Source organism: Pongo abelii, chromosome 7 (genome assembly GCF_028885655.2).
Source record: "Pongo abelii isolate AG06213 chromosome 7, NHGRI_mPonAbe1-v2.0_pri, whole genome shotgun sequence".
In the NCBI taxonomy this organism is placed as follows: Eukaryota; Metazoa; Chordata; class Mammalia; order Primates; family Hominidae; genus Pongo; species Pongo abelii.
Window position 1 is genome coordinate 67,057,320 of NC_071992.2, and position 18,606 is coordinate 67,075,925.

At 42.1% G+C, this 18,606-nt stretch overlaps 1 long non-coding RNA gene across 3 annotated transcripts; it reads left to right on the forward strand.

Moving 5' to 3' along the window:
- The first annotated feature begins 2,015 nt into the window (after positions 1 to 2,015).
- Positions 2,016 to 17,256, forward strand: LOC129061002 (uncharacterized). 3 transcript variants are annotated; one of them, XR_008527922.2, is made up of 7 exons: positions 2,016 to 2,129; positions 4,293 to 4,452; positions 7,036 to 7,200; positions 9,601 to 9,758; positions 11,589 to 11,744; positions 16,710 to 16,795; positions 17,020 to 17,256. It is a non-coding gene; the product is annotated as an uncharacterized LOC129061002 (long non-coding RNA). The 3 variants fall into 3 exon arrangements; XR_008527923.2 differs by lacking the exon at positions 11,589 to 11,744 and having other exon boundaries at positions 2,031 to 2,129; XR_008527924.2 differs by lacking the exons at positions 11,589 to 11,744; positions 16,710 to 16,795; positions 17,020 to 17,256 and adding an exon at positions 9,869 to 10,353 and having other exon boundaries at positions 2,037 to 2,129.
- The last annotated feature ends 1,350 nt before the right edge of the window (positions 17,257 to 18,606 follow it).

Genomic DNA, 18,606 nt, shown 5'->3' on the forward strand with positions numbered 1-18,606 from the left:
AACCTCCAAAATTCTAGTGGGGGTTTAATGCTGACTGTTTTTCTATAAGATAAACAGTAAAAATATCTTTTTTAAAAAAATTGTTTTTTCCAGATTCTTCCAAGTACTCAAAACAACGTGCAGCCCATAACTTTAAGTTACCTTGTCCAGACCCACTTACTATTTTAACCAGTCGATATGTTATCGCCTCAGAACTGTAATTATGTTTATGCCTTTTGAACAAGCTGATGAAAAGAAACATTTGCTTAAGGTTCCCATCAATGAATGCAGAGCTTAGACTAGTCTTTAGCTTATACAAACGTTATGCTTATTAGTTCAGAATATTCATTCAGTTATTGAAACGTGATGACAAAACTGTACAGTGAAAGACTGATTCTCTATTATACATATTAGCATTGCACAGAAATCCTTTGGCTCAGGAATAACTCTCCGAGACTTGGGATTCATATATCTCTTTGAATTTTTAAAACGGTGATTTAGGTATCAAAACTATAACATCAATGCTCTGAATACACAGATTATAAATTATCAAAATAAGTCCATTCTGATTAAGAACTCTCCAGCTGGATTTCAGCTTAAGAAATTCTAAAACTGCCTATGCGCAGTCCAGTCCACGCCAACAACCACAGCATCCCTTTTAATTAAAAGCCAGTGAGATGACTCATGCCACCTGTTTCATTGATCCTGCTATATTCCTATTTTGGTCAGAGTTCTCTTTTGAGGATTAAAACTTTTATGAAAACAAATAGCAAGTATTTATTCAAATTGATTACTATTGTTTCACATCCTGACAACTACATTTCCTACTATAAAATTATATTTATCTATATTAATTTTAATAACCCAAGGATTATTCAAAGTGACAATCACAGTGGTAAAAGTAGCTGTTGGAAGGGCTAGTAGCTAAAGCAACTATTATATACTTTCACATATCAATGGAAATAGCCTTCCTAAAATTTGTTATAGACCCACAAAAGTAGATTCTTAAAAATCTGCCTACTTAGACGCATTTCAATGGAATGTTTACATGTCAGTAATTATATTGAACAGAATGAAATATAACAAATCCAAGGAGAAAGGAATGGTGAGGGGTGGCAGAAGGGGTGGTCATCATGCTTTTATGACTGGATCCAGATGACACATCATTAATTGTTGAAGCTCTCTAGACTTTGAGTTTGACGTGGAGTTGATAGGGAGACTTCTGCAGAAGCCCTGTACTCAGACAGCAATCTGCTCCCACTTACAGAGCTCCATGAGTGGGATTTGCAGGCTGTCCATATTATATTGCCTTATTTGCCATCATTTTAGTCACTAGTCAATTAGCTGTGAAGACAAGAGTCAAAATAAAGGGGAAAAAGGGTGATGGTCTAACTGCACTGTCTGCCTAGATGAGGTGAAATCTTTTCTTTTAAACGCAACACAGAATGTAATTAATGTTAAGCAGAGGAAACTTTCACAAACAACAGGACCAGAGATTCCAATTACTCCCTCCTCTGTTCTTCAGGAACTTCTTGGGAGGTAATTATAAAACTCTTCCTCTAAGTAAAATGCAACAAGACTGTAACCATTGCTTCCCAGTGGGTTATGTGAGAAACAAGAAGCACAGAATGATTCTCACAGGTCAGCATGTGTGTGAGTCAGCTGTAGTCCTGAGGCATCTCTCAGAGATTTGGGGGCAGTCACTCCCTGGCGGGCCAGCGGTCTGGCATTGAAGGAGTCCTTGGGGCCACCTAGGGTAAGAGTTTGGGGCCCTAGGAACTGTGAGGAAGAGTTAAACAGAACCCAGAACACATGATGTGGGTTGTGGCCTTCCCCCTAAATACAAATGAGAGCTTGACAAAGGGAACCCGCAGGCAGCCAGTTGAGGTCTTAACATCCAAGTGGATCCTTTTGTGAAATCCATTCCTCTCTTCACCAAATCATTCACATTAGCCGTTACATGAAGTCTTTGGTGTTTTTCCTTTTGCTACACACATTACTCATACAGGGAAGGGAAGTGAGCTGAGAGTTCAAGGGCACTTTTGACTAGAACCAGATGAATTGTTGCAGTTGCCTGGGAAACCTTTGAAAACAACCATACTTGATATGTCAAAGATCTGAAGTTAACAGGAGCCAAAGTCATCTAGAAGGTAAATCCAAGAAAGCTAATGGCATAAGAGGGACACTTGGCTTGTAAAAGTAGTTCCAATTTGTTATGCGTTCGTGAACTTTTGAAAAGAGGAAAGGATTTTATCAACCTAATTAGCCTATAAGAATGATCATCTTAAATGCTAACTTTCAGATTACAGAATAAAATTTAGTGAAAAGACATTTAGATCCCCTAAACATTTATGCATAGATGATGAAACTAGAGTTTTATAATAACCCTAAAACAAAATATAACATGTCTCCATAGATTTATCCCCTCACGTTCTTTGGAATTCTGTTCCAGTCTAGTAGGTTTTTCTTTCCAGATTTCAAGTGTAAAATGTATGTCCAATGTAGAGTATCACGTGTTTTATTACAAAACAAAAAATATTTTCTGTGGTAATTCTGAGAAGAAAAAATTTAACAAGTAAAACAATATGATATCATTTTGCATCAAGGAAATATGGATTTAATGGGAAACTTCCTTAAGCTGCATTTTGCTTCAAACGCTGTGTTGCGTAGGGAATCTTCCACGAATCTGAATTTGTGATTTTTTTCAATATTTTTATCAAAAAAACACCCCAAAAAGCTGCATAATGAAAATTTGTGCACATGACTAATACTAGACTTCACATAGTCTTTTATAATAAAATAAATCAAAAGGAAAATCGAAGTGAAAACATCTCTGACAGGGAAGTAAAATTTTGTCCCTTGCAACTCAATCCTTCCATGTTGAGGGACCCATTTCGAGATTAGCATTTTTGGGGAGTTTTATTATTATTTTAGAGATCTATGGTTTTGGTGGAGGACGCTGTCCAAAAACGGCTACTTTCAGGCAGAGATTTTCACTTTGGGTTTCAAGAGACATCTGTTTGGAAACTCCTCGGAGAGTTCATTGCTCTGCGCTGCCCTCTTCTGGTAAGCCTGTGTAAATGGTTTCTGGAAAACAGTCCAGTGCCGCCATCGTTTCCATCCTCCTACATTTCCACCCCAATTCATCAATACATTGCTCAAGGGCCTGGATTTCCTATGTGGTGATGTACAGAGCTGAATTATAATTCAAATAGTTTAAAGGTATCATCAAAGCAAAGTTTTTTTTTAATTTGGAATTTTTTATTTTTATTTTTATTTCATGTTGGAAATAAAGGTTTTCCCAGATAACTTGCAAAGTCGCAAACTAAGGACGCTGTCTCACCTAAAAAGTTTGGTTACAAAGTCAGTAAGAAAAATGATGTTATTTTTGAATAACATCAAAATAATTTAATGTAGGACTATGAATAATTTAATGTAGGACCATGTTGCTAGGAATGTCATTTTTATCTTGACCACATGAACATGGCTTACAAGAGAATCACTACTTTGGCATAAATTATTTAGGTTGATCTGAAGGGACCATTCCTGCTAATTTGACAGCAATTTATCTTAAATAGTTAGAAAGATCAAGGCTCCAAGTTGTGTGCAATAAATGTATTCACCAATTGCCGGAAAATCAGAAGCTCTTCCTGACTGGAACACCACTGTGAGCCTCGCTGTCTGCTCTCCTCCAGTTACAAGTGCTTTCCTTAACCCACAGTCAGGAGACAGAAAACTGCACAGCCCTGAGAATCAACAGCTAATTTCTATGTGAACTGGAAGAACAATCTTGTCATAGTGCTAACGTTATGTGTATATATTGTACCAACAAATAAAAGTGGTTATTATGCTTTGCTCAAGAAACTCATCTACAATCCCAAGTACTGCGTAGTGACCAATGCAGTATTTGTCCTTCTGAGCCTCCTTCAAAATACCCATTCAAAAGTCCAAAATAATGTTCATTTTCAGTGACCTAAATTAGCTAGAGATTTTTAAAAATCTTATGGCTCAAAGAAAGAACCACGAAGTTTGATTCCTCAGTGCCTGTATTCCAGTAAACAGACATATAGCATGAATATGTTGCAGGTCTCCTATAGCGACAAACAAATGGTTCAAACATTCAACGTGTCTTCATATTTGATGCTTATTATGTGAAAGCAACAGATGTACTTCTCATCTGAGCACAGAAAAAGTGATGTTTTTAAAAATCCTAAATAGAAAGTGAGTCAGTCCCAGTGCAAATATAAATCTAAAAGAAATTCCATACTGTACAAGTAACATTTGCAGTATTAAATACATTGACTTTTTTGCAGAACTGTCTGCCGAGTATCATACTCAGTCAGATCCCCTCAACCTGGTGAACACGTCTTCGACTGCTCCACAGCCGGCATTAGAAACAACTCAGGTGGCCACTGATGGTCATGGTGGACACAGGGCTGCCATGCCCATGCCCACGAGAGGGAGGGGCAAAAGGTGAGTCCTCCTAACTTCTCCTTGCGCATCTTGCGCCAGTGATATGTGTTTTCTCTCAAAGTTCAACCCAGTGCGACGTAACAAAATAACCTAAATGTACATTTTACAATATTTTTTCTTACCTTTACCTGGCGAACGTCTACAGGTGTGTCGAAAGTTATCTTTTCCTGGATGTGTTCCAAAATGCTCTTATGCTATTTCTCTTAGGATTTCTCCACGCTGCCCCATTCAGAAATTTTATTATTTTCTAAAGAAGAAAAAAAATATGATGTGAAAATTATCATAAGAAAACCATTGATTTTCAATCAAAGCTATACAAATGCCAAGGCAATGTGAATAGCACCTTCCACAACTCTGCCAGGCACTGGTTTTTGTGTGGGATGATGCCAGCTTCTCTCTTCATGTGGCTTTATTAAAAGCCATGGTTTCCGAGATGTAAAACACCCACAGTTACCTCAATCATTTTTCTCTCCTTACCTCTAGTATTCCCGTGAGGTCACATTCAGTTAAAAACATCCTGCCCTTCTCCCTACAAAAAGGTTCCATAGAATCAGAACGCAGAGGCGCTGCAACTTGCTAACTTTGCTCTGTGTTATTTACCAACCGCACAAAGAAAATGCTGTCTATTCAGAACTCATTTCAAAACTCTTTTCACTGAGAGTGAGCGAACAAGCGGGCTCATGTCCCGAGCCCAGTCACATCTCCAGCGGTCCGGTGATGGCCGTGGGGCTGGCGCCGAGTGGCACGGCCTCCACAGTGGCCCACAAGGGTCTGTTGTCCACGCCGCGTGGACCGTGCAGGCCGGTGGGAGTCAAGAAAGGGGGAGGGGCAGGGGATCTTCCACTTTCTCACCCCGAGTTTCTTTGCTTGCTTGCCCCGAATATCTGTCAAGAAGCAGCCCTCTCCCCTCAAGGCCCCTTCATCCTGAACATGCATGATGCCCCTGCAGTGACAAATACAGAATCTTCTCAGTGGGCCTGGATTCGAGGCCCGAGCTAATCACTGGGTTGCTGTGGGTGGGTAGGTTACTTAAACCACCTGGAAATCAGTTTCTCTTTGTGTTATGGTGATTGTACCTGGCTCACTGGATTTGAGGAGTAATCAGATTTTAGGACAGACTCTTTCTCTCTCCGTCCTACTCAGATCCCAGTAGGAAACTTACCCTCCCCCTGCGCCACGGAGTGCAGAGGAAACAGCCCAAGGACTTCTTTAACGACCCTGGATCCCTCAGCCAGATCACGGATAAGGAAAAAGCTTAGATTAGAAACAGGTCGTGAAGGGACCTCCTTGGCCTCCTGGCCCACGTCCTCAAGCCCTATGGAATGGGACCTTCAAGGCTTGTTCCCGCAGTTGGGAGATGGCAGCCAGCCACACAAACACAAGCAGACCATGCAGCAGAGTCTGTCCCAGAATCTGCCTAAGATGGCAGAGGAGTTGGTAAACAGCTCTGGGGGCAGAGCCAGAGAGTATGGACGGATGCATGCAGCACAGACTGCACCTGCCGAGCGCAGGTGGGGATGGAGGACGTGGGGGAGCAAGAGTTCTGAGGACCAGTTGTATGTCCTGGGTCAGCAGGAGAAATCCTGTCCAACATGTGCAACAGGGATCCTTAGAGGTGGGAGGAGACCAGGGCAAGAAGGGGATGGAGGTTATCCACTGGACAGCCAGGGCTGAGGAAGGTAGGGTCCACTGAAGGAAGGGAGATGCACCCACTAGGAATGAGGGAGCTGCAAGAATAAGGGAGCTACCGGGGGCTTCCAAAGCCTCACTGCTCCGGAGAGTCCATCACAGAGAGTTGACCCAAACCATCTGCCAGACCAGAAAATAGGACACCAGCCAGCCAGGTTAGAAGGGGCTGGAGTTCCTACCTCTCCTTCCTGCATGCACCCAACACTCGCCCTGCTACAACCGTAGCAGTTGCGGTGAGATGGCCTGGGAGCAGGAGCCGGGAGAGAGCAAGCCTCCTCAGCCTCCCCTCCCTACTGCAGACACACAGGCAGGCCATGCGGAGGGGGTGTAGCTAGGCCAAGGTCAGTTTTTGATTATTGCATGGAACGAGACACTGTAAGTGCTGAAATGAAACTGTGTATATGATTCCAGTTGACCAGAAGACTTTTTGAATTATGTGAGAATGAGCAGAAGAGCCATGGGGCCTGCCAGAGTTTTCATCCAGGGGTCATGGACATTGGTCCCACTGAATAAAGTTTACAAGAACAACAGGAACAAAATTATGTTGTATTTTGGCTCTGTTGTGTTGTGTTTTTTTAACGTATCAATTACTTGAGCTACACATGATAAACTCTTCTGCTAGACTAGAAGCTGCAGGAAAAGAGAGACCCTACAATTTACGTTCCTTGAGGTTTCCCTAGAGTCAAGCACCTGGCCCATGGTAGCCAGCTAGCTGTCCTGCCTGTTCTTATTTGATTGTTTTATTTTAAGCCATGCCTGTCTTTCTAGAGAAATCTAGATCAGTATAGTTTCTCTCTAACTTCTTGATTGCCTCTAAAACATGCTTAATACTACATTAGTTTTTCTTTATGTACTTCTCCAAAGGCAATCTCTCTCTGCCCTTATGTCTTTCAGAGAACCTTATATATCTATAACATTATACCTCATACAGAAGGCACAAGCTGAGTCTTATGCAAGGTTTAATGATTGGTAATCAAAAGAAGACTAATCAAAGAGCACCTTAGCAAGCTTACTGGAGAAGCTCAAGGCACACCGCAAAATTCATCAGCATTTTTTCTTGTGAGTTTCCCTTTGTGGATCAACACTGATCTTTTTTCCAGAAAAAGAAAAAAAGACACCAGGACCTTTTGCAACCTTCCCATTCCTTTTACACCCTACCCCGTCCCACATGCCAAAGAATTTCCAAGAAGGGCTTCACTAGCTACTTCTCTACTCTGGGTTGCAGATAAGTTCAAGTATTTTGAATGGCACAGAAGCGATTTCTCTTTGGCCAAAAGAGAAACTCAGGGGAATGAAAAAAATTAAAGGCAAGCCTACTTGTGAGCTTCCCAAACTGAGCAAGTTTGGGTGCAGCATATGTAGTCTCAGTTTTGGAAACCACAATATGCCATTCATCCCTAACTAGACGACGGGACAGAAATGTTGTTGCTGAACCAACCAAGGGAAATATGCTTGCTGATTACCCAAAACAAACTTGCAAAATTCAACTTCTAGTGCTCCAAATTTTCAGATGGGAGAATTTTTCTTATATATAATTTTGAATTATTTTTTTCACTTGCTAAGTGAACATGAAGTAACCGGGGGACACATTTGAAAAGATGAGGTTCTTACCTGATAAAATATGAATCAAGAACAAAACAATTGTAGGTTAAGAAAATTCCAGAATAGCTAAGCAGAGTCCCTTCCTCAAGATGAGAATGGGTATGTGTGGAGAAAGAATAGGTGTTGTCAAAGATGCTGACATTAAAACACAGACCTTTGGGGCACGCGATTTGGTTCAGCTAATGAAATACAAACTATTGCTGCCTTTTGTTACTGAAAACCTTTCATCCATTCATCAAGGAGGCCCATTCACACCACCTGCCTCCTGGGGCTGTAATGTAGTCTTTTCTCCTGAGAGCTGATGTTGAGGCCCAGGACCCGGTAAGGTTGACAAAGAAAGCCAGGAATTTCCACTGGGGCCATGCCAGGGGCACTGCCTTGGGAGGCACAACTACGGGGTCTTCCTCCTGAGGAAAGCCTCTTGACTCAGCTCATTCTTTCTACTTCCCCATCTCTCTCCTCATTTAGAAAAAAAAAAGCCAAAATAGAGATCCTTTGGTCTGCCCAAATACAAATCCTACTTATTTGTCCATCAATTATCTCTGGACCTCCCAAAGCACGTCAACAAAGCATTTTATCTACAGGTACCTATTGTTTAGGGCTATAGCCTTTGGAGAAGTTGAATTTGCAGTAATCCGTCTATACACAAATACTCATCAGTCAATAAGAAGCTATTACTACGAGCAATGGCGGAACATTCCAGGAAGATGGCAGAATCTAGACAGCGTTCCACAAAATGTGCTGTGAGATACTGAATTTCTGGCTGCTTCAAAGTGTTTATCACTTGCTAAAACGGCCATTTTATTAAGTACTCATTTTTTTAAATATCATTAAAACAGTCATATAGTTGTCTTCTATTCAGAAATGACTGCTGCCTAGGATTTGGGGTTTGTTGTTTATTTTGTTTTGGGCTTTTTTCCCCTGGAATACTAAATTTATTGGAATCAGAGAACGAACACCAAAGGTTGACCTAACATTTATCCTCAAATTGTGGCTCCTGGAGGAGTTAATATGACAAGATGATAACCTAATAACTATTGGAAAGGACATCATTTTCTCTAAAAAACTGCACCCAAGCAAAATAGGTAATGATTACTCATGCTCGGATTCCATAGCTTTAATTATCAGCTTTCTGAAGATGCCTTTTGGAGTCTGCAGGCAGCACTGGCAAAGATGAAAAGAAAAAGAAAACGTTTTGCTGGCAACTTACAAAGTACAACTAGCACTCCCATCTCCACCGCGCGGCAAAATGCACAGCCTCGGCAGGTCACGCCGGATCAGAGCTACAGAATAGGTGTGAGAAGTTGGCCGGGCCGCAGTGGCCACGTGTCTCCAGCACTGTGAACCTAGGACGAGGGAGCCCACATATTCCTGATTCTTTTCCCGTGAACCATGCCAATTTTTTTTTAATTCTTTGAGAAACCCGTGGGTGGGCACAGATGGGAAGTGGGAAGCTGCAAAAGGGAAGAAGATGGTATTAGAGTGGAGCGCAGAGCCAGGCGCGCCTCTGCAAGCGCGTCCTCGCGGACCCAGATGGCGCGGCCCCTGCGCTCCGCTCCCGGGCCCTGCTGCCTCCGCCGCGCCCCCTATAGGCTGCCAACGCCGAGGAACCGAGGCCGAGAGCAGCCATCCCAGGCCTGTCCGTTTACAACAATAAGCCCACGGGCTGCCGCTCAGCATGCAACCAGTTGTTCCATGCACACAACAAACATTTTTAAAAAGCAGCATCGGATTAAAAAAAAAAAAAAGAGTTGATGCTGCTCTCCAGTGTTATAAAAGGCTTGTCGCTTTATCATTGTTGTATATGTTCAATTTGATGCCATTAATTTAAGAAGCCTCTTTACTTCCCACTTTCAGGTGAGCCCGAAACTCGGCTTAGGGAAGGGGATCCCCTCTACGCATCCAGAAGACATAAAAGCAGCCCTTTCCTAATGAAGTCCCAGCAAAGGCAGTCAACTTAGGAAACATTAGCGCAGCGTGGAGTTTGGAGACTCTGCGTGCAGCACACGTGCCAGGTAGGCAATGAGGCGAGAGGAAAGCGGGTGGGCCAGGCTCGGAGCTGGGTGTTCCCAAAGCTGGGGGAAGGGGGGCGGTGCACATTGACGCACTTATCCTCTACACGTAGGTGAGCCTGCATCAGAGAGCAGCGTAGTGGCCCGTGACAGTAATCTGCGCTTTTTGCTCTTTGGAAGAAGACAAACTGATGAGGAGGAGGAGGAAGTTTAGACGATAATTAAATTATTAGCACAAGGCAGCTGCAGAAACGTGCTCTGTGGCAACCCTCCAGAGCCATTTCTCAGGCTACCTTGCAGCTTGCGGTTGTTAGGGCCCTCTTCCAGACCCAGGCTTCCCTCCGGTTTTGTGAGATGGGGAGAACAAACTCACGGTGGGCTGGGTGGGAGGACTGAGGGGCTACCCTCCGTGAAGACGGGGCCCAGGGCCAACACGTGGATGCTCCTGGAGGCTCAGCTCCCACCTCTCCCTTCTTCATCCAGCCAAACCTGCCCCACGTTAGTGTTGCTCTGTACATCCACGCAGCCCAAAACGAATATTGTAGGCAAACCCATGCCTTAGTACCAGCACTGGGAAAATAAAAACACACATCCACTGAAAGTCTGAAAAGACCTTGGTATCCAGGCATGCTGTAGCGAAACAGTTTTAAGTTTTTTTGGTAGCAGAGCCTTTCCTCAAATGCTGAACCCAAAACATACAAGAACCAAATCGCCATGATGAGAGAGAGGCATTAGGCTGCAGCTATTAAGATCGTGACTCCAGCCTGTCATCTAAGCTACTCGGGAGGCAGATGCAGGAGGGTTGCTTGAGCCCAGGAGGTGGAGACCAGCCCAGGGAACATAGCAAGACCTCTGTCTCTAAAAAAACTTAAAAATGTAAAATATTTAAAAACTTAGCCAGGCATGGTGGCATGCGCCTGTACTCACCACTACTTAGGAGGCTGAAGTGGGAGGATTGCTAAAGCCCAGGATCTTGAGGCTGCAGTGAGCCGTGATTGCACCTCTGCACTCCAGCCTGGGAGACAGAGCGAGTCTCCCCGACGCCCATCCCCGTCTCCAAAAGAAAAAAGAAAGAAAGAAGAGTGTGACTCTGACACCTGATTATTAGCTTCAAACCCAGCTCTGCATTTACTATTTATGCGACTGGTCTTTTTTGTCAGTGTTTTACCAGGGCATTGCCTGAACCATAGCAGATACTACACAAATATTGGCTTAATTATTGACGGCTGTCCCACAAAACCCTTAGTGGCCAGGCTGCCTCTGACTCAACGCTGTTTGTGAACAGCCCTAGGTGATCCATTAGTTCAAATTTATCCTGTTTTTAATGCTAGGCCTGAAATTGATCATTGATTCTGGGCTGTTCTAGGAAGATTCAGATTACAAGCACATTCCTTGTCTTTATAGAGCAGAGGTCTGAAAGCTGTGTTCTATAGCTCGAGGGTTGTTTGGATGCGATTTAGGGCGACTGAAGGGTGAGAAAGAAGTTGAGTGCAGTGAGCTCTGAGTCTCTGCACACCTTAGCCTTAGTAGTAATAACACTAACAAGCACGTAGACATCATTTGCTGCATAACAGGCCCCACTCTCACCACTTTACACAAATGAATTTTATCCCCATGACAACGCTAAGTGCAAAGTAGGATTGCTCTCACTTGGGGAAACTGAGACACAAGGTCAGCAATTGGCTTGTTCAAAATTGCATAAAGACCAGTTCCTCTACTCTGGGAGCTTGTGGTCCAGTGGCCAAGACAGATACAGAGCAAAGAAAACATTGGGATGCGTTTTAGGAAAGGAGATACCTTAACAACGATGTTCTTATCAACATTTCCTTCAAGGATAGAAAAATGAGCCTCATGGAATATTTCCAGGAAAAATTAAAAACAGATGTGATTCATAAGTAACACAAGATCACAAACCTTTAAATCTGTGTATAGCATATTAACAAACCTGGATTGTCCTTCTACTACATGCTTCGTGGCATTCTTTCATAGGTAAGTGAATTCCTACAGGTTGCTCCCAAAAAAAGCATCCTCCAATCATCATTTCATTTAAAAAAAAGCATTAAAATTTTCCAAAACTGTTGGTTTTTTCTTTTTTGTAACCTCTCTTGTAAATAAAGTTTTTTTTTAAGACTAATTCAGTCATCCTGGGTAATGAATTAATGTTTTCATTCAAGATCTTGAAAATGTGACAAACATATATAAAGCAAATATGTTACATTTTGAGTTATAGTCAGTCCATAGACTGAACTAATAAAATAGCCTTTATAGAAAAGATTTTATACTTCTGTTCTTCCTTTATTTTGCTTAGTTGTTCTATGCCCAAATCATTTATTTTGCCTTTAAAACTAGGCAGTGGAAGTCCAGTGGAAGTCCAGTACCTGCCTTGGGGTCTGGTGGGAGGAGCCTCACTCTCTGCTCAGAGGGAGAGTTCCAGGGCCTTTACCACCAACTAGCTAGGTGATTGGAGTGAGTTGGATGATATGTATGACTTTAAGAGATCCACTCTCAATTAAAGTAGAAATTAAAAAAAAACCCACAAACCAAAACCCTAGCAATTAACCTGGATTCAATACAAAAATTACTCACTGGCTCCGTGCCCTGTGCCCACAACTGTACTGCATCCTTTAAAAAGGCCACTGTCTTCCTGGAGCAGGACTCACCCCAACTCTCTTGAAAGTTTCTGATCTTAGGAAAGGAAGAAAACCTACTCACTTCTACGTTCCCATGCCCACTCCCATCAACACTTTAAATTCTGTACAGAGAAAAGAATGTATGCATTAAGAGCAGTCAATTTGTAAGCCTTGCCCCTTCTGCTATAGGAGCTGGTGTTTGGCTTGTGCCTACTCATGTGTTTACCTTCATCATAACTGCCAAGGGAAAGAGGGGAGTTGGGGAAAGAGCGAAAAGGGAAACAGGAGAGTGAGTCTTCATGGAGCTGCTGGATTCAGGAACACACTCTGGAACCACAGGGAAGCTAAGCCCCGGGACTCTTGGGAATGGCATCCGCAATGACCAGCCTGCACTAATCCCCCTGCATGGACCCGGCATTCAGGCACCTGCTTGTATCCTGGGACTACCTCCAGTGGAAAGGAATCAGTGTTGAAGGGCAGAAAGCGACCACATTTCTCCCACCAAATTTTTGGAGGAAGGACATTAGGAACTAGTAAAATTATTTTGGCTTATCATAAAAAGAATTATGTGCTTTTTAAAGAACTGTTTTAATGATAGGTTTAACATTTTTATCTGAATTATAAGCATTCATGCACCTGCACACTTCAATACATTCATAAAAACCCAAGAGCAATACAAAGCCTTGAATAATAGCAGCAGCTGGCATACATTTTTTTGCCATTCTTCTCTCAAAACATAGTCCTGATTATTTGTAGATAATAATGCATGTTATTCACCTTTCTACCAGAAAATTAAGAGAGTTAACAAAAATACATGATTTATAGGGCCATTCCTGAATAGAAAATAAAAGAAGCATTCACATTTATTAAAATAGAGCCTGCAAAAGTGAATAAGGTACAGATATTTCTCGTTTGAGAGAACATTTTAAAACCTAATAATATCAGTATAATGTCACATGGTCTTTGAAGAGAAGTTTTACATCTGATGTATCCTTGAAAACCCCTGGAACCTAGCAACATTTCTTGCTGAATATTGGTTAAATAAATGAATAAACCACAAAACAAAAAGCCCCCACACACACACACGATAGTGAAGGCCATTAAACCATGGAATCAGGAACTGTAATAAGCCGAGTTAGAAAAAACTGACAAGATAATTCTAGTAATCCTCCAGTTTCTATGGGTGTAAATGTTCCTAGAGGGTTTCTGTTAAAGATACAGATAACTCCCTATCACCTGCCACTCATAGTAGATCTTGATTCAGTAAGTCTGGTGACAAACCCAGGACTCTGCATTTTAACTAGGCCCCTAGGATTCCCACCATAAGTTGAGGAGCGTCACTTTAGTGGGATGTTCAACAATTCCAAGCGTGGTCTACTGATGAAAGTGTCTTGGCCGGGTGCGGTGGCTCACGTCTGTAATCCCAGCACTTTGGGAGGCTGAGGCGGACGGATCACCCTAAGGTCAGGAGTTTGAGACCAGCCTGACCAACGTGGCAGAAAACCTGTCTCTACTAAAAATAAAAAAATTAGCCAGGTGTGGTGGCCAGTGCCTACAATCCCAGCAACTTGGGAGGCTGAGGCAGGCGAATCGCTTGAACCCATGAGGTGGAGGTTGCAATGAGCTGAGATTGTGCCACTGCACTCCAGCCTGGGCCACAGAGTAAGACTCCATCTCCAAAAGAAAAAAATAAAAAAAAGAAAGTGCCTGCCTGGGGCTGTGCTGCCGAGGCTCAGCGCCCAGGGCTACCACCTCTTGATTTCATACCGCTGGGCAAAGACTTCATCTCTGGGTGCTTCAGTTTCCATATCTGCAAATTTGGACATAAGGATGGCACTGTCTACTAATTGATTATTAAAGTAGCTAAAACCATACAGTGTTAGGTACAGTACAGATATAGGCCTTAAGCCATCCTAAAACTGATATGAGGAGTCAGTTTACTTGTACATCATTTCTTAAACACAAAATATGCCTGGGCTGAATCATGTTCCCCAAAATTTCATAAGTTGAAGTCCTACCTCTAGTATCTCAGAGCATGACCATATTTGGAGATAGGGATCTTTACAGGAGTGATTAAGAAAAACTGAGGTCATTGGGGTTAACCCTAATCTAATGTGACTGGTGTCCTTACAAGATGAGAAAATTTGGACACAGACAGAAATACACAGAGGGAATTCTGCACAATATCAACTCTTCCTGGGTCTCCAGCCTGCCAGCCTGCCCTACAGATATCAGCCTTGCCAACCATCACAATCCCATGAGCCAACCCTTAAAATAAATCTAGAGAGATGAATGGTAGATGATACATACAGAGATACAGAGATACAGCCTATTGGTTCTGTTTCTCTAGAGAACCCTAATACAGCCTCTGAAGATAATAAAAATGATGCTTCTTGGATACTTCTCATTCTTTCCAAAAGTAACTACACTGCATTAGGCCTCTGAAAGGGTGGAGAGGGTCAGAGCAGCTGAGAGTCCCAGAGGGTGTACTACGCAGTGGGCTGCCCTTCTTTTCCCCCTGCACCCAGATCCCACCCAACTCCCAATCACTAGTTCTGCTCAGTGTTCCTCAGCCCTCCGAGTCTGTTTACATGTAGGACCCACTGCAAGTGAGTCCTCTGAGGGTGCTGATGTGGGTTCTGCTTTTCGAGATTTATCTGGGTAGAGCTGACCTGTATGGGGCATCATCCTGGACTTGGATCTTGAGGTCTTCCGCTCCTCCCTCCTAACTACTCTCACCCCGCAGGCCCACCAAGCCATGAAAGCCAGTTGTCAAGACTTGGGGCACTGTTATTTTTACTATCAAAACCACCTTCTTGACCGGGAGTGGTGGCTCACGCCTGTAATCCCAGCACTTTGGAAGGCTGAGGCAGATGGATGACTTGAGGACAGGAGTTCAAGACCAGCCGAGGCAACATAGTGAAAACCTTTCTCTGCAAAAGATAGAAAAATTAGGCAGTTGCGGTGGTGCACGCCTGTGGTCCTAGCTACTCAGGAGGCTGAGGTGGGAGGGTCTCTTAAGCCCAGGAGGTGGAGGTTACAGTGAGCCAAGATTGCATAACTACACTCCAGCCTGGGCAACAGAGCAAGACTCTATCTCAAAAACAAATAAACAAAAAGTCTTCTTTCATTTTGAAGGCAGCAGACCCAGGTTGTCTGCAACCTGTTTGATTTAGAAGCACATTGAGCCTGCACCTCTGCTCCTGGTTTGTTTAGGGAGGTCTCTCCAGCCCTAGAAGTTCTCCTCTGTACAGATGTGCTTTACTTTGGAGCTTGCCCAGCCTGAGCTAGGGAAGATGTCCCAGGTCCCCAAAATAAACACTGTAGACAAAAATAATTGAATGCTGAAATAGTATATGAAAATTTTTGAAATGCTTCTTGAGACAATTTTGTTGTGACTATACATTGCAAACAATGACTGTGGCTTATTCATCTAAATCTCCTCAGCATCTAGCTTGTCGTAAGTGGATACTCAGGAGAGGTTTGAGGGATGTGGAATGAATGAAGGAATGAATGGGATTTACCTCTATAATTACAACACACCATAAAGATCCAGGAGTAAATTGAGCTTTTGTTTGTATCCTTTAAGTCTAGGGAGCTGCAGGATTTCCCAATTTTCACCATGGCCATTAATATGTAAATTGCCTGTCCATTTATTTAATAAAATGATATATTAGGAGAGCTGTGCTTTATAAAAACTTGTCTAAAGTAAACATAATCATATAGAATAAATGCCTACCTGAAAACCACAAGAAAAAATAAGTTTCCAAATCCCTTGCTAAAGCAGTCAAGTAAACTCCAGGTATCAATGTGTTAACTTTATTTTTAAAATAATATGCTTTTGTCTGGATTGGAGTATGTATTTCTTTCAGAGGGTCCAACCTTTACCATAGTTTTAAGAGAATAATGATTTGTATCACTAGAGGGAGACACAGTTTGCCAAAAAGCTATTACCAGGCAGAACTGAAAACTTTCCAGTGTTAAGACTAAAACAACAAGAAATAAAGCTACTATGTATTGTTTCCCATATTCATATCACTGTGAATTTAACAAGTTCAAAACTAGAATTATTGAAACAATAGGTTAATTTTTCGCTTCTGAAATAATATTGAAACTGTGAATCAAAAGGTAGAAATGGACATTGTCAAACTTTAGTGAAACACTAAAATTCAAACACAATGATGTTGAAATACCAGAATTTTTCAACTATCTCAAGACAATAAAGATCAGTACACAAAGATTGTATCTATGTGCTTAAGTGTCTGCCTCTGTGAACAGCTGCTTTTCTAACATAAAAATGAATTCATCTAAATCTCTCTCCCAGGTAAAGAAGTCAGAGTTGAATTCCATACTTACGTCACAACACAGAATGGAAGACCTGACTTTGAGACCTCGGTATAACAGTAAAATGTCAGTTTCCACTTCTTAATTAAAGAAAAACAAATATCATGCTTTTTTTTTTTTTGGTGTATGTGTAGTGCATGTACTTGTGTTTAAACCACAGTTCAGTGAAACTAAAATGTGATTATGTTTCTAGCAGATGGGCTTGTTTTGTTTTTTACTAATTTACATTTACATTTCCTACCTGGCCTCTGAAGACATTTGAAATTGTTATTATTATTCTCATTTTATAGGAAGAAAATTAAGGCAGAGCTATTTGAAGTAATTTCTCATAGACACAAAAGAAGGATGATGTTCCAAGCCCAGATCTTTAGTTACTTGTTTCACAGTCTTGTTATCCAACAAGGTAGTCATGAAGATTGTGCTAGAAACCCAGGAAATGGAAGGAGAAGACTACAAAGTTTTAAGAGAAGCGGCAGCGTTCTTCCCTAAGATGGGGCCCAGCGAAATAAAATTTAGAAGATAGCTTGTTTCTAGCTTCATGATCTTCTGTGATTTAGCAGTGTCAATGCAATTCAACATACCACTATTTTCTGTTTTCTTTCTTTTTTTTTTTTGAACGGAGTCTCGTTTTGTCGCCCAGGGTGGAGTGCAGTGGCACCATCTCAGGTTACTGCAACCTCTGCCTCCTGGGTTAAAGAGATTCTCCTACCTAAGCCTCCTGAGTAGCTGGGATTACAGGTGTGCACCATCATGCCCGGCTAATTTTTGTATTTTCTTAGTACAGACGGGGTTTACCATGTTGGTCAGGCTGGTCTTGAACTCCTGACCTCATGATCCTCCTGCCTCGGCCTCCCAAAGTGCTGGGATTAGAGGTATGAGCCACCACGCACAGCCTTACCACTCTTTTCTATAAGCAATTTTTTCTAAGGAACCTCATAGACCTTTTGGAAACTGCAGAGCACAGTTGGGAAAAAAAACAGGAATACTAAGTAAATCTCTTTATTGAGGATCCAAGAGCAGAATGGCCTCTATGGAAGCCAAAGGGACGAAGACGGACTGGACATTTGAATTTTTAATGCCTATCCTAAAAAAAGTTTAGGTTTTGAAGCATCTTGGCAGCTGTAAGGGAGCTTTACCCACAAAAGGCAAAAAGTTTTAGTTAAAAAGTGATGACAGAAGTCCACACCCAGGTGAAAAACCAGTTATAATATTCTAAAAAATAGTAATAATAATAATCCAACACTCGCTTAGAATGGCCTCCCTTGCTCTTTCCTCACCAGTGACTCCTGTCCCTTTCTCACCACTTTTTATGTATCTTTCTACTGTTCTACACTAATTCTGTCCTCTTTCTCCAGATCTTTCTGTTCTTCACTGCCCCTTCTGTATTTACTGAAATACATTTTCTTTAATCCTGGTATTTGTTCTACTTATTGAATGAAACATCAGTTTCCCTGTTGTTCATTTTTAAATATTGGTTAGAGATTTACTATGTCTCTTTTAAAAACTAAAGTTCTTTCCTTCTATGGATGTCTTATCAATTGATTCTTTTTCTTCCAATGATTCAATGATCTGCAATGAAAATCATTCCCCTGCCCCATCCTTTCTCTTCCAAACTCCTGTCATCATGACTGACATTCAGCTGCCTGCTGTTTGCAGCACTCACTTTTTCTTAGGCCACCCTATTTCCAGGGAGATCACACACAGAAATGCAAACATATAAGAATAGGTGGTGGCACAAGTAAACCCACAGCCACAGCGAATCTTTTCCATGAATGTCACTGAGATCTTTGGGATTCCATAGGAAACAACTGAAGCAAAGTCCTGCTGCCCAGAAGCCAGCCCCAAAGAAATGCCATCCGTAACTGGAGCTTTTGAAG